General features: G+C 39.2%; 1 protein-coding gene across 1 annotated transcript in view; it reads right to left on the bottom strand.

Moving 5' to 3' along the window:
• The window catches only part of SHROOM2 (shroom family member 2), a 122,892-nt gene that overhangs the window by 66,639 nt on the left and 41,743 nt on the right, over positions 1-14,510 (bottom strand). Inside the window, exon 2 of the mRNA XM_017812304.1 lies at positions 8,154-8,305. The gene's annotated coding sequence lies outside the window, so the exon portion shown is untranslated. The remainder of the gene's footprint in view (positions 1-8,153; positions 8,306-14,510) is intronic.

Genomic DNA, 14,510 nt, shown 5'->3' with positions numbered 1-14,510 from the left:
CCAGAGTGCTTTCTTCCCTGTCAGATGCCACCCCTGTTTCAGCTGCCCACCTGCTGGCAAGGCTGCTCTGTGAGGCAGATCAAAGAACTGACTCTGGTTTCAATTGCAACCCAGCAGAAATTTCCCCAAACTTCGGCTTTTGTCATTTTGTCCTTCCTCTGTGCTCAGCATGAAGCTGGACTAAAAGCATAAGGGCTGTATAACTCAGCAGTTTGGTAGCTGTGTCTCTGTGCCAGACTTTGTTTTGCCAGGTGATCCAGTATTATGCAGATTCAGTAGCAATGACCATAAAATACCATGGGTTTCTTGTGTAACAGATAAGATGCAAATTTCTTCAGTTATTCAGTAACTAAAGCTGCAACACACTTGCATTCCTGCCCTTCTTTGAAGTGGTCATATTTCTGGAGTGAAGGGTTCGATTCAGAAGTTTCTTAAAAAACTTTTATAATATTTTCAAATTGGAAGGGGTTACATGCAGTTACTTCAGCAAGTTGAGCATAAAATCTCAACACTCAATATGATAGATACTTGATACTGAAACATCTAAGAAGCGCCAAGTTCTCGATCTCATCATTTAATCTTCAGGAGGTGAAATATGTAACGTAAAATAAAAGCAACACAAGGAGAAAACTGTAACACATTGAAACAGGACTATTATTACTTCTCTCCTGAAATGTGTATGTCAAACTTCTTGACTAGTGTTTAAAAAACCAACATTGTTAAGTGCTTAAAAGCAATCTCAAACAATTACTTAAAAACGTATACAACATATACAGAAGCATTCCTTCCAAATGCAAAGAAGATTTCTGACATAAAACGGTTATTAATTTGGTAGTTGATGGATGGGTTTACAATTCTGTTTCAGTCAGGAATCCGCAGATATCTACAGTATTATCACACACATTAAAAAATGCATGTGAAAGTACTATGTGAAGTAAGTCTGCAGATCCCCAAATTTTAGAAGGTTTACTTGTTTCCCTCTCTCACCCAAGGCACTACAAATTACATTTTCTAACATCTACAATGAAATTCACAAGTGGAAAGCAGTCTTAAGAATAAATCCAATGTACCACCAGGTAAAAAGCTATGGTTAAATCCTGCAAGCACTTGTATACTTTTTTATCTTCAGTCATGTGAGTGCTCTTACTAAGTTGGATGAGACTACTCATGCTCAAAATTAACCATTTTGACAAGTGCATGCAGGATTGAAGGAAAAAAAAAAACCAATCTAAAACCCGGTCATGACTCACAGGTTGTTACTGTCTGATGGATATTCCATTCCGCAAAAAAGCAACATTGCCCAATTTTGGTAATTACATTACAAAATTGAATAGCACTGCCACAGGTAACCTTCTGAATAAACATATTTAAATTATAGAGGATTCCTTTTACTTACAAGGAAACATCTATGCCCTTTCTAGTAGCCCAAACATTGCCCTAACAGAGTTGACTCGGTAAAATATTGTGACATCTGCTGTATTTTGGCTTTCTGTTATTCAAGTTTTACAGGGTGGATTTTTTAGATTTGTAAAAAAATAAATTACAAAAATTGCCACAAGATGAAAACATGTTAGCCACAACATATGTATTTGAGAGTCCTGACAGCTGTATAAGACAAACATCCAAAACTATGCAACAGTTTACTCCTTGAAACCAGGGACAATACACCACCAACTGCAGGAAATAAAGCTTATGTTCACCTCAAGCGTCCATTAGTATGGCACCAATAGCATGAATCAAATCATGTTAATGCAACTAAGAAACAGGTGAGATGGGTAGAAAATTAAGAAATAGAAGTGCCTTTTAGATGTATATCCTACCAAAAAACAGCTGGCATAGGAAACATCCAAACACCTGGGTGGTATGCTAGGATTACAGGAAAGGGAATGTGGATTCACACTGGTAACACGTTGGATTAAGTGACTGTGGCAACAGTCAGGCAACCAGGGAAAATGGGCCCCCATCAGGGCTTTTCTAAGGTATAATTTGCTGAAAATAAAAGATAAAAGTGTGTGATCCCCCTTTTGTCATGTCCATTCCTTCCATCAGTAGAGAGGATCACACAGCTGAGGAGCACAGTAGAGGCCCGGCCAGCCCTGGATTTTCCCGTGCAGAAGGTGGGGGGCATCCCAAGCACAAGTGAACCTCCACACTAGCTGGCCTTTTCTATGGATACCCATTGAGCATATATGTACATAGGGGCTTATTTGGCAGATGCTCCATTAAGCACTCCTTCACAGAAAGATCCTGCTAGGATTGCTAGGCACTCCTAAAAACACAAGACCACCACCCCAAGGTTCTCCTGAGCTGGGCCTGTAGGTGCCGTGTAGTTTGCACGACATGTCATATTTGTGCTTACATGGTTCCTACCACCCCACTGTGAGCCATGGCAGCTCACTGGCAGTAGCAAAGGAAAACAAAAGATGCCCTACCCTGGTCATGCCCTGTCACATATCCTGACACACGACCTGCTCGTGTCTCCAACACCAGATCTGGCTGGGAGCAGGGGCTGGTAGGACATCCTTCCTGGCACACGCTTAAAACTGGCCATCCTGCTTAGAGCAAAAGAGTGGGCCCACAGCAATGGACTACTCCACTTTTCAAGGGAATTTGCAAACCAGGAATTTAAAACAGCCCAGCCCTTCCACCAACTGCAGTCACACAGAAATGTTCATGGCTTGAACTTGAAAGCTGAGTGCATTTGTTACAAATACCCACTCCCAAAGATCTGCGATGGCACATGCCGTTCCACATCCGTGTCAGTTCCAAGACGTGTGAGTAGCGAGGGGTTATCACACCTGCCCACTTCTTACAGCAATGGTACATGTATGCAGATACAGCTCTGGAAAGTCCTGCTGCAGTTTCCTACATATTTCTAAAGTCTGGCTGAAAATATAGGCATTTAAAAAAAAATAAAAATCTGTTCTTGGTCAGTTAAGGCCAAGGTCAATCTTCAAAAAACGAAAATTATGGCTACTGAGCAACAAGACAGAAACTACTGCTATTTGTTTTGCCATAACAAACCCTGGTTCCAGAAGCAAGGAAATCAAATTGAATGACAAAATAGATTTTACTCCTACTCAGCAGTGGTTTTCCACATGTTCATTTGGTTTATTGAGCAACACTTAACCATAACCATGGACAAAAATAATACTTGTTTAAAATCTTCAAAACTACATGTATACTTGTTTCGTGTATCATTTTGATACTAGAAGCATGAAACTTCTAAGAAGTATCAAGGCCAAACACAGGTAAGAGACAGAATTCACACTCCTCCATCTATATCTTGTAGTTGTACAGAAAAAAAATAATCCCTCAACTTCCCAAGCAATCTCACAAATTGATATTGTCAAGTTTCACAGAGTATTCCTGCAGCCACAGGCAGCCACAAAGTACACAGTTAGCTGCTCCACAGGTCATAAATACGTAAGACTAGATCTCCTCGCTAAGCTACATAAAACCCCTTACAGAAAGGTCACTGGTGGTGTTCAGCATGTTTCTGCTCAGAATGTAACAAAATTTCAGTGATCTCCTATCTGAATGTTGTAAATGACTGTCAAGATTTTTATTCCTGGATTTCTGCTCAGGTCTCAGGTGTCTGAGACAGTACTGTACAACCTTGGAGCCCCTGGGACATTCATTAAAAATTCCTTCTGCTGTGCTTCAATTAAACAGTTGATGTTTTCATGGAGTGCCATGCAAATAAAGATAACCCTAACTTGCCATGTCTAGGTGTTCATAGTTCATGTATCATGACAGTCACCTCCCTTGTTAGGATTTTGCACAGTAATGTCCATATTCAGACTACGCTTCCAATGGCAAATGTGTTTGCTCTTGCTCTCTTTTCCTCTCCTTTAACAAGGGACTTCCTCAGCATTGCAAAAAGAGCTTGCACTTTAGCATTTGGTTTTTGTGCCTTTATGTTACCATAGAAAAGAAAAAAGACAACAAGCCTCCTCATGTGCCGACAGTATGGACAATGTGACCAAACTCCAGAACTCCAAAGCTGGTTCTCAGGCATTGGCAGTACCTGCAGAGTCGCTCAAGCTAAACTGAAAGTCCAGGTTCCCATCACTAGCAGACTCTAAGGAAAAGAAGTCCATGGCTACTCCCTCCCTTGCTCACCTGTTTCCACTGTTGTTAACAATCAACTCAAGCAGCCAACAGGACAACCCACAGAGCTTAGTGGGCTCCTGAAGGTCATATAATCCCAGTCTCCCTGTAACATTAATAAACCACACACAAAAGCATCACCTATGTGCCAATTTTTAACAGTTTAATATGTCTCATGAATGCATAGTGAAAAATTATTCTCATTATGGATTTGTGGTATACACTTATGTCTAGCATGTGCAAAGGAATGAGGATGGTATTTAATAAGTACAAGGGAATTTAAGTTAGAAGTACATGCAAAATAATTAAATTACACAGAATATGGCAACCACCTCAATATCAACATTCAGTATCAACACTCAGAGCAATTTTACATACATATAGATATGCACATATGTTTTCCAAACAAAAGAAATCATATGCAAGTCCTGTAAGAAATGCCCTAAGCACGGTTTCCTTTCCATTTGTCTAGTAAAGGAATCTACTCAAGAAATTACTCAGTACTACACAGAAGAACTAGCATGCAATTAAGATGTGTTGTTTCCACATACCCATTTGAGAAAACAACATGAAGCCTCCTGAGTCCCCTTTTAATCCAAAACTAAAAGTACACTGCACTTGTTCAATATACATAAGCTACTCAAACATCATGTTTGTTGTTGAACCACTTGCACAGTCCTGATTTGGTTTAGACCACAACTGTGCAATGTTTCCAAAAAATATGAGCAAGTACGTATGCTGATAGCCAACACATTCATGCTGAGTATTCGGTACTGCAGGCGCTTTTATTTAGAAACCAGTATTATTTTCCCTATGCAAGTTAAGCATCAGATTCTTTAAACATAGCAGGTAAAAATAATTTTGTGGAAGCCAGCTACCACTGCAGAACAACACAAGCCCCTTGAGAAACTTCTGTCACATACACAAGTTAATTGTTGTGAATGAAACACATTACTCTCACTAAAACTTTTTCCCTTGGTCTTTACTGTAGGTACATTAGACCTCTAAAGTGACAATAGCATGCCCTACTGCTTTCCAGAAATAATTAGATCAATACATGATCAGGTTGTGGCACTACTGCACTGAGGGAGTGATGTGTATGGAGAAATGTCACATGGACATGCTTCTCAGCAGTAATGAGTAAAACATGATTTTTCTGGATTAATTATACAGGCATTAATTGCAAGGAAATTCTCTATTTTCCAAAAGAATTTTGTTAACAAGTGATTTTTTTCATATCATGATAGCATTTAAAAAGTTTGCTTTTCACTTCTGGATCAGTCTAGAAATAGATATTACAAGCAGCTCTGGGGAAAAACATAGAATCTAGATCTTGGCTACTCAAGCTAACTCTCACAGATAGCAAGAACAAACATGATTAAAACAAAGATTGCCATAGCCTTCAGAATTGGGTTGAACTTCAAACCTTCTGCCTATTTTGTGCCTCAGATTATCACACTGACACCCATAGGGAATGTTAAATCAATGCTACAGAGAAGCATCACAGTGCTAAACAAAGGACGCAGGGCAAGAAGACAAAGAAATGACTTGCAGATCAATACTTCATCTTACATGTAACTCAATGAAAGGGAATTCTGGGACTATCCCTAGTCTCCCCAGGGAACAGGAAGGGTGGATCTGAAGAAGATTGAAATTGAATAGCTGCCAAGGCAGCTATTTCAAGATGCTGCAATTGATTTAAGAGCAGACTGCCTCTGAAAAGTGGTGGTCCTATCCAGCTGAAAACCTACTTACTCGAGTAATTTTGTAGTCAGATCAGTTCCCTGATCCAATTCAATTCAGACCTGCAGGAGTGCTCACACAAAGACTAAACAACTGGTTTGCTTAAAGACAGGACTGTTTAAAGCACTCATAAAAATTCAGCCTAACATTTAGGGCAAACAAAACAAAACTAATGCTGTTGTTCAAACCATAACTTCTGAAAGAAAGCATGCAACAAGGCTTTTATAAAAACTTGCATCATTTGAACTTCCAACAGGAAAAGAAACGCTATTTCAGCACGGCAACAGCAGTGCCTGAGAACAAGCTGGCCGAGAACAAAACGAGACTGGATGTTAAAAGGTTTCTGACCGTCAAAGGACTGATGTCCTAAGGCAACTTTCCAAGAGAAAGAGCAAAGTTGAAAAACCACAGACAAAAGCCCTAGCTAATTTCATTCAGTAAGTTTTATGAAATTTTATCTAATATTATGCAGGCTTGTCAATGACCTAAAAGGCTCTTGCCTCTTTTGGGAGCTATGGAAGTCTTCATGAATTTAAGACAAAAATGTTTTTCCTAACAACAGCACTGTTTCAGACTCTTGGCTACAACAGCTAGGTTGCTTTTGCCCACTGCACATGTGCTAGGGAAGGAAAAAGGGGAGGGGTAATAAAGGACTGATGAAAACCCATCAGTTTTGCACCAAACTGCACACAGGCACGCATAGCAATGGGGCTCTGCTGCCTGCAGAGAACGGCTACAAATCCCCAGGAACAAATCACTGCTTGATTAGCTGTATAAAAGTTCGCCAAAATCATATACATGCAGTGAAGTACAAGTGAATGAGAATGATACAGTCTTGTATGAGGGTATTTCTGCATCAAACTTTCTGCCATTTGCAAAGATAGATCAGAATTCACAGATTCTCAGGAGATTACTATCATAAAACTGAAAAGCACCAAGAGAGGGGGAATCTTTCTATTGGTCTGAAGCTTTTCCTAGTAATTAAGACTTGCTGTCTTGGCAGATTCTTCAATGTCTATAAAACTTCTAAACCCTGAATTTCTCCCTTTCTGTGACAGAAACAGCTGATGTAACCTCTGCTAACAAAAGTCCTTTTACTGGAATAGCCAGTGCAAGTTGGAACTGCTGAATGATTTATGGTAGTTGTGAATATATTTTATTTTGTATTTTTTAACTTCAGTGCTATGAAAATTTGGTGAGAGCTTCTGGAATTAGCTATTGTTGAGGATATAAACTATCAGCTGTGAAAGAGATTCAGGTTCCCATAATTCCTTCTATCAAAAACACCCTCTAAAACCAAAGGTGAAAAGCACACTTTTGTACCTCTCTTACCTATCATTCTATTTCAAAAGAAATGAAATTTAAGACAGCCTCAAACAGTCATTATCTTCATGGACTGGATCATCATACCTACCAAATCCAAACTCTCAGCATTTTCTGTGCTGTGTCAAATTTTTTTTTATTCTAACAGACACCCAAAATTCTTACACAAAAGACTGGTCGGTATAATTTGATAAAAGTAATTAATTAGAAAATTACTCTGATTCATCAGAGTAGGAAATTATTGAGAGATATCTTGTTCTTCAGATTTCCTGGTTTGAATTCTTTTCAGGAATTACAAGACTTAACTTACTTTAATATCAGCTCATTTCTGTCAAAAATATTTTTATGAAAATTATTTTTAACTCAAGTTAGTAAAAATAGCGTGAACTTAAAAGTCACAAGTCAAAATTACAAAACAAAAAATTTCTGTCCCAAAAATGTGTTCTGTTTTGATAAACTGTTTCACTTTTCCCCCTTCACTAAGAACTAACTGAAAGTACTCTTTACGCAAACCACTCAAGAACTGCTTGAGACCTCAAATATTCTCACAGAGTGGGAAAATGCTTTTCCAAAAGCTCCCCGGGTAACCCGCTCCTCACAGCGCAACTGGCCTGCACAGCACATGCACTGAAGAGCATTGCCCATGTCCGCACACCAAAGGCAGGGAAGCAAAGCTGACAGCCTGCTCTGGGCACTGCACTTCAGGAGGACAGAAAGGAACAGTGTCCTGACTCATCATATCACAACAGTATTCACAGAATACATTGTCTCGGTTTTTGCTCTGATCAGTAGGCTGATCAGACCCTCTTCTTCCATAAAGGGTCTGTGTTTAAGGAGGAGGTAATACCACATAATACGTACATTAATAACACTGGATGAAAGCCATTAACTTGCCAAAGCTTGGCAAATGTAGTTGCCGAGTAGCTTATAGCCTGAAGCACATTTGGTTTTCCAGCTGAAGGACACAAACTTACCTTTTTACTACAAGCTTCAGTGTCTTGTGTGAACCTTTCACCAGACAGATTGCTTCTTGTCGGAAGCCAGAGAGGCTCACATCATTGATGCCAACAATTTCATCCCCAGCTAGTAACTTGTCCACAGCTGCAGCCTTGCTCCCATCTTCTATCTGGAAAAAAAAAGCATGTATCAAATGGTAGAATTATTGAGGTTGCACAGTGCCACCTTTAAGATAATGAGTTCTCAATACTGGCTTCAACAAAAATTAATACAGTTTTTAAGTGCTTAGTGTAATTAAAAAGGTACATTAAAAAACACTGCAAAGAAATAGTAATGATACAGAGACAATTAGGATAGGAAAGAAATAAAAGAGCGAAAACCTTCTGAGAAAACTAGAAAGCTTGAGGGAAATTTGGGAATACAACAAAGAACTTTGCTGTGTGTGCAACTGAGCACAGAACAGATTGCCCAGAGAGGTTGTGGAGTATCCGTTCATTGGAGATATTCGAGAACTGTCTGGACACAATCCTGTGCAATGTGCTCTGGGATGACCCTGCTTGACCAGAGACGTTGGACCAGATGACCCACTGTGGTCCCTTCCAACCTCACCCATCCTGTGAAAAGCATCTGTGATCTTGACCTCTGTTCAATACTGAACATGTAATCATATGTGCAAATAGAGTTCTGGGCAGGCATTTTAAAATCTGGTTCTCTAGAGAAGACAGTCAATAATATTAACCACATAGTCAATAACATTTACCACACAGCCAACTCCAAAAATCTGGCAATGCAATGAAACCTCAAAGTACTGCTTAACAAGCTGGTCAGGAAAACAAAGGTATTTTCATCAGGAACATAAAAATTTAGGAAAACATCTGAGAATTTAAAATCCATAAAGCTATTTAACAGGTCTGACTAGAAGAAGAGATGATGGTCTGAGATCAAAGAAAGACACGATGTCACACTGCTGAAAAACAGCGATAGTAAGGGAAATTCACTGGAAGATTATTTTGCTGCCACAGACATCTCTTGCACGCATTGAATTTTTATACAACTGTTCATAACATGGGACAAAACACATACAAGATAAATCAAAGATTTAGGCTTTTGCAATTCCCACCCCAATGAAGTTAAAAAACCCCACATTGCAAGAAGTTATCCATTTTCAAAATTTAAAACAAATCTCAAAAGCTTGAACAGACAGATTAACAAGTACCAACAGTTTGAGCAGATTTAAAACCAGGATTACAAGAATGTTGCGAGGTTTTGCAGGGAGCAAATTAGAAGGTCCAAAGTCCAACTATAAATTAATCTGGCTACTGCTGCAAAAGGCAATAAAGAAATATTTCCATAAATACATTAGCAACCAAAGGAGGGCTAAGGAGAATCTCTATCCTTCATTGGATGTGGGGGGGACCATCCCTTTAAAAGAAGTGGCACTTATGGACATGGTTTAGTGGTGGACTGTAAGTGTCGAACACTTGCAATTCAGTCCCTTGGCTGTCTCAGTTTCTTCCCATCTCCTCTGCTGTCAATGCAGCCTCTGGCTTCTGAGTTGCTTGGCCTCATGATCTATGCATTTAATTTTATTCCTCCCTCACTTAATCATAATCCATATGTACATCTTCTTGTACATTTGACACTTTATCTTCAAAGCAAAGACTTTCATTTGTGTCTCCATTATATTTTGCATTGACTGCAGTATCTCCAAGTCCCCCATTATTAAATGCCAGCAAACCTACAAAGGGTAATTCCTGGTAATCACCCCAACTGCAGAAAGCTTCATAAAGAACTGCCATCTTCTGAGGCACCAAAGTCAATCAGCAATGAGATAAATCCACAGGAACCCTAACTTCATGAATTCTGAAGCTCACAGTACAGGTTTTAGGAACAGTCCAGCCACAAAAATATAATTTAAATAAGCTAATAAAAAAAGCAATATCTCTTGATGAAAGTACTTTAGGATGATCTCATACAGCACTCAATCTCAGTGCAGGCACATAAAGGCTCTCTTCATGTAATTTTATGATAGATGTTCTTAAAAATCTTCGGGCCTGTAAATCTAAGCCAAAAAGAATGCCATGAAAAATGCTTAGTCTTATATCCCATTCTAAAACACTCATTATTAATACTAATCAAGCAACTTTACTTTCAGAACTTATCTTAAAAAACCACAGATAATTAAAGACAGAGCAAGTTTCTACATCCCCATACATCTAGTTTTCAAGTTATGACCTGTCCTCTGACCTGTTCACGTATCCTCTGAACACCAAGAATTTACCAGAATACCAAGTTATCTCTGCAAATCTTCAGTAAAGTTAAAAACAAGGGAGTAGCAGTGGAAATTGCTTATATGTAAGGAAAGATTTCAGTTCAGACATGTCAAGTACAGAATGTCTGCCATATGAGGGGACCCTGGAGTCAAGCAGAGCAAAACCAGAGAACAGCCTGGGACTCACATGTCTGAAGCCCAGTAGGTTAGCAAAGCAGTGCAAAAAACATTAATGAAAGTCAGAGTTAAATCAGTTAAATTGTAGGGAGAAGGTCGTGGGGGAGGCGGGGGGGCAGAGAGGGAAAGGATTTTGTAGGAGGACACACTTTAAACTCCAAATATAAATGTCAACCACTTGCAGCCTTTATGCCCCAAGCAAGGAAGGCACCCAAACATAACGACAAGGGTGAGAAGCTCCTGGGCCCTGCCACCTGGGCCCAAAACACCACAACAGGGTCTTTTTCTTGTCTGTATAAAAAAAAAAAAAGAGGAGGGGGGGCAAAAATCTGTCTCCTAGAGTTTCAAGGAATGTTCATTGTTCTCAGTGAGTATGTTTATTTTTTCTTCAGGCTGGCAATGCACTGATGGCAGGGAGTATTCAGTTACCCCCTCTGAGTTTTCATTTCAGCAGGGAAACTACACATTCCACAAAGTGCAAGCTTTCCAAAGAGACTCCGGCTGTCCAAAACAACATTGATCAAAAAATTCTCAAAGTATTTTAAAAAATCAAAACCCAAACACAAAGCTGAAGCCATCCTCATGAAAACTAGAAGTGGTTTTAATGCCTTGTCTTCAGATCACCTGCAGCTAGGGAGAATAAAAACTACACAGTAGAAGTCTTCCCAAGCTGAATAATTTAAACATGAACCTTTCATACTTAGATCCCCAAATATGATTCCACTTGACAGGGCACTTTAAAGTGGAAATGGGAAAGTTAGGCAGGAAAAATACAATTTCTTCTGTTACACTAGGAGTCCTTCCTTTAGTCATAACAACTAAAAGCATTAGGCTTTGCACACATACAAAGAAACACAGCCAGAAAAAACCATGAGGAAAAGACCTCTTAAAAAAAATATTGCCATACTAACTCTTTGTGTAAACTTGGACAGTGCAATTCTCCAGGTTTTCTCTCCTTCTGTTTACTAGTTTTAATATTTGTCTTTATTTATTTACCCATTTAGTAGCTTTCTATCTCATCAGTCCTTAACTAGAAGTGTAAATACCAACCAAAAAACATAAAATATTTTAGAACTAGTGAATATACTTGACAATGTCACTATTTTTCACACCTCAACCTTGAATGTATTTTACTTACCATCTTCAGTCAGCTATGCTATGCTGTGTTCAGGATTTAAGCCCAACTTCTAAGACTGAAGTCTGTATTTCTTATCTATCTAGCATCCATTTCTTTTTGAATTTCAGTTGTCCAGAAAAACTAGGTCAATAGCTGAAAATAAAGCCCTGGAAATGCAAAGGGAGGTTTTAAAATGAAATCTTTCAAGAACGGTCAACACGAAAAGATCTACCTCAGTCCCTGTCAGCTGGCAGATATGACAAGACGTAATCCTCAACAACCCTTCTGCTCAGTCTGGAGTACTTGCAGGAACTGAATGCCTGTAGCACACACATCTCAAGATTTTTATAGCAATAGTAGGAAAAAAAAGACACATAGAAGAAAAAAAATCAACACCTTATTTTCTTATAAATCACAGACATAAGCCTTCAAAAGACATGTTACATTGCCTATCTTGGATGAGCAAGAGTTCTAGAAACGCCCTCGAACCATGTTTTTGTTATGTACTAAAAAATCATACCGCTCTTACTATGCTAAATTAACAAGAGTAAACATGATGACTTCCTATCCTTAGCAGTGATGTTGGTATGCTACCAAAAAAAGTGTTTTCAAAAGGAGATGAAAAGGATGTTTGTTGACGAAAAGCATCTGCTTAGAGTCTCCAACTCTCACCCTGCTGTCCCTGATGACCTCTCTATAGCCAAGGACAAAAGCAAACTTTGGGATCTGTGCTTCAGGGAGGATTGTGACTGCAGACTTTGCCATCACAATTGTATCTACATTAATTGTCACATCTTCCCAAATTTATTTTTGCTTATAAAATATATCCACAAAACAGGAAGAAACACTGATTCAAGATGTAGGTAATAGGATTTAAAAAAAAAATGGAAAAAACAACACACATGTAAATCTGGTATGTGAAATTCCTCCTGTAAAAAGGAGAGAGCCTTGAAATGGGAGAAGAGCTGAGCCATGGAGAAAAAGCCTAACAGCTAAATACACAAACACATTCAAAGGACACAAGTCTGTATTCCCACTGTTGGTAACAAACAAAAAGGGGAAAATAACGGCCTATATCTGCAGCTTTGCATTGCTGTGGTGTTGATGGGGAGCACCAGTTCTAGAACATGACCCCTTCACTTCTGTGTTTATCAGGTCTGATGCTTTACTTAAAATACCCACATTCCTCTATAGACACCTGTATAAACAAGCAGGAGACAGGTTGGGGAAATGCCTGTGTCACACAAGTGATCTAGTTTTGTTTACAAAGAGGACAGTTTCTTGTCCATGCTCTCTTTCGACAGGGTGGGAGACGGGATGGAAACCCAAACCCAGAGACAAACACAGGAAAAAACAGTGCCATTTATCAGCACTCTGCTATCAGCTGTGATAAACTATTTTATCATAATTCACTTCTTGTACAGCCAAGAAATTATTCTGTGGTTGTTTGTCTTATGAGCATCTAATACAGACTTTTTTCCAAAAACCTAACAATCTTTGTATGAGACGTTCAGAACAAATAAAATGTAGGAAATGTTAATTATTTTGATTTGCACAGAGTTAAATAAAGCAGAAAAACCTCTGTAGTTCAAGCCTGGCATTTGTGTAACTTTGAGGAATCAATAGAAAAGTAACAGAACTGACTTAACTCCAGCTATACATTCTGCAAATGCAGTCTTTAGTGGCGAGGGCTGCATTCACTAGCAAGACTCATGGCTCAAACTGAGGCAGAATAAAACAGGGGTACAAACTCCAACAGGACCAAACTGGTCCAAAGACAATGGATGTGTGTATGTAAGGCATCACTCACAGGCATGCATACACTAGAAGCTGGGCAAGGCTAATGCACTTGATTTTACGTTCCGACACATCTTTTCTCTCCCACTCTGATTTAATACTTGGACATTGAAAGAGATTGTTGGAAGGACACCTGGCAGGGAACAAACTCCGTCCCCCTTTTATAGATGGGCTCAGAAGCATATGTGGGAACAAGGCCCAAACCAATGCAGGATGTCTGCAAGAAAGCAAGGAATTCCACAAAAACCTTCACATTACTGGAGGGTACCTGTAAACCCAAACCACATCTCTCCATAGACTGCAGGTTAGATAACCAGCATTAACCACCCAACATGAGCTTTAAGGAACACCATATAAAGCAAAGAAAGCTTAATGATGTGCTACCAACTTGCAAAATCTGGGCCTGTGCAATACTATCCAATACTATTAACTTGGCAGTTGCTGCACTTTGATCGTGCAGATAGGTGTCTGCTGCATTTGGTGACACTCTAAGTTAGCATGGAAGTCAGAACTTCCCTTTTGCATTTGTATCATAATTTCACACCCCACCAGCCATTGCCCATACTTGTTATTCCCAAAATTATCCTTAAACATTACAGCAAACAGCATCAAATTTTAGGAATGTTTAGTCCAGAGCAATGTATTTCCCTAACGGCAGTTTCTTTCTTCCCTACCCAAGGCCAATGGCTCATGGTCACTGTCACAGAACCACTGAACAGGCTGAGAAATCTCCCTGGTCTGGCTGCTCTTTTGAAGTGTCCACCATTGTGTTGCACAGATCTCCAGCTGGCGGGAGCCCTGCCTTCTGTCAACGAGTGATTCTTAAAAATCAAAATGGAAACATTTTTTTTAAAGGGTAGAGTTCAGTAACAGGACACAGGCTATCACAGCCCTTTCTAATTGCTCTTTATTTGGTGCATTTAAACATTTGCATATTTGCCCAGAAATCCTTTTCTTTCTTTATTGTTTCTTTGTTTTAAAGAAAGCTTCATATTTTGAAAAGATAACTGT

This window comes from Lepidothrix coronata, unplaced genomic scaffold (assembly GCF_001604755.1).
Source record: "Lepidothrix coronata isolate B3197 unplaced genomic scaffold, Lepidothrix_coronata-1.0 Scaffold35, whole genome shotgun sequence".
NCBI lineage: Eukaryota > Metazoa > Chordata > Aves > Passeriformes > Pipridae > Lepidothrix > Lepidothrix coronata.
The sequence above is the reverse complement of the archived record's forward strand: the minus strand, read 5'-3'. Positions and strand labels throughout refer to the sequence as shown.